This window comes from Budorcas taxicolor, chromosome 6 (genome assembly GCF_023091745.1).
Source record: "Budorcas taxicolor isolate Tak-1 chromosome 6, Takin1.1, whole genome shotgun sequence".
In the NCBI taxonomy this organism is placed as follows: Eukaryota; Metazoa; Chordata; class Mammalia; order Artiodactyla; family Bovidae; genus Budorcas; species Budorcas taxicolor.
The window spans coordinates 254738-256476 of record NC_068915.1 but is presented as its reverse complement, the minus strand read 5'-3'; the positions used below and the strand labels follow the sequence as shown (position 1 = coordinate 256476).

At 38.2% G+C, this 1739-nt stretch overlaps 1 non-coding gene across 1 annotated transcript; it reads left to right on the top strand.

Annotated features, from left to right (window-relative positions):
• The first annotated feature begins 320 nt into the window (after positions 1–320).
• On the top strand, positions 321–424 carry LOC128050141 (U6 spliceosomal RNA). Its single transcript, XR_008199650.1, has one exon. It is a non-coding gene; the product is annotated as a U6 spliceosomal RNA (small nuclear RNA).
• Positions 425–1739: the final 1315 nt, after the last annotated feature.

Below are 1739 nucleotides of genomic sequence, written 5' to 3'. Positions count from 1 at the left end.
CGCTTCCTGGAGCTGGGCACTAACTCCATTAGTTAGTTGTTGCTAACTCTTTTCCAGATGAGAAAACAGTGCTTCTGAGATTGTTAACAACTTGTCCCAAATCACAGAGTTACTAAAATTGTGGGATCAGGCATTGAACCTAGGCTGTTTCAGGCCCAAGTGTGTGCTCTTGGTGAGCAAAGTAACAAATAAGATGCTGTTTAATGGAGAAGAACGTGAACATATATTGAATACTTAATATATACCTGGCATGTGATCCTCACAACAATCCTGCAAGGGAACTATCATTCCCATTTCATAGATTAAGAAATTGAGGCTCAGTGCTCACTTTGGCAGCACATATACTTAAATTGGAATGATACAAAGATTAGCATGGCCCCTGCTCAAGGATGATATGTGAATTGGTGAAGCATTTCATGTTTTTATGGCAGAAACCATCACAATATTGTAAAGTGATTTTAACCCTGTATGCGAGACAGCAAAAGAAACACAAATGTATGGAACAGTTTTTTGGGCTCTGGGAAAGGGAGAGGGAGAAGGTGGGATGATTTGGGAGAATGGCATTGAAACATGTATAATATCATATATGAAAAGAATCGCAAGTCCAGGTTCGATGCATGATACTGGATGCTTGGGGCTGATGCACTGGGATGACCCAGAGGGATGGTATGGGGAGGGAGGAGGGAGGGGGGTTCAGGATGGGGAACACGTGTGTACCTGTGGCGGATTCTTGTTGATGTATGGCAAAGCCAATACAATATTGTAAAGTAATTAACCTCCAATTACAATAAATAAATTTATATTAAAAATACAGTTTAAAAAGTATGAATAAAACAGGGAATTTTTTTTTTTTTAATTGAGGCTCAGAGAGGTTAAGTAACTTATCTAAAGTTGCACTGCTTAGTAAAAAAGCCACGGTCTGGGGCACTTCACCTTCTCTCAGTGTCTATGCTGAGAGTTTTGTACTTTCTCTCTGAAATAAATCCTGTTTGCTTGCTACCATTAAAAAAAAAAAAAAAAAAAAGGCCAGGTGTCTCAGACTGCAAAGCCCATATTCTATTAAAAAAATTTTTATATATATATATAGTTGTTTTGCTCCTAAATTTTATTTATTTATTTGGCTTCTTCAGGTCTTCACTGTGGCATGTAGAATCTAGTTTCCTGACCAGGAATCAAACCCAGGCCCCCTACATTGGGACTACAGTGTCTTAGCCACTGGGCCACCAGGGAAGTCCCCCATATTCTTTCTTATTCTTTCTTACAAATGGAATTCTGAGGAATTTCATGGATTGAACTAAGTAATTAAAAATCTTTCTAGATAGTTTTAGTTCTGCATATCCAAACCAAACACTTAGTGTATTTGTCAGAATTTGAAAAAAGTCTATTAAAGACTGCTTGCAAGAAAACCACTGTATAAACTATGTTTTATAAATTATTCTGTTTTAATTAATTAGGTTTTCTAAAGTTTGAAGGAAAAAAAAAGGAGACAGAAACCAGTTTTTAATGATTTAGAATTAGGATTCATGAATACACTGGATTCTTTTTTGGTACTGGGGGAAAGCAGAGAGTAAATGTGGTGGGAAACTATGAGGGTCCCGAGATTCATACTTTAGCCTGAAAGAGACATTAAAGAGGTATTTCAGGACTTCCCTGGTGGTCCAGTGGCTAAGACTGTGCTTCCAGTGCAAGGGATGTGGGTTTGATCCCTGGTCAGGGAACTAGATCCCACATGCCCTTCC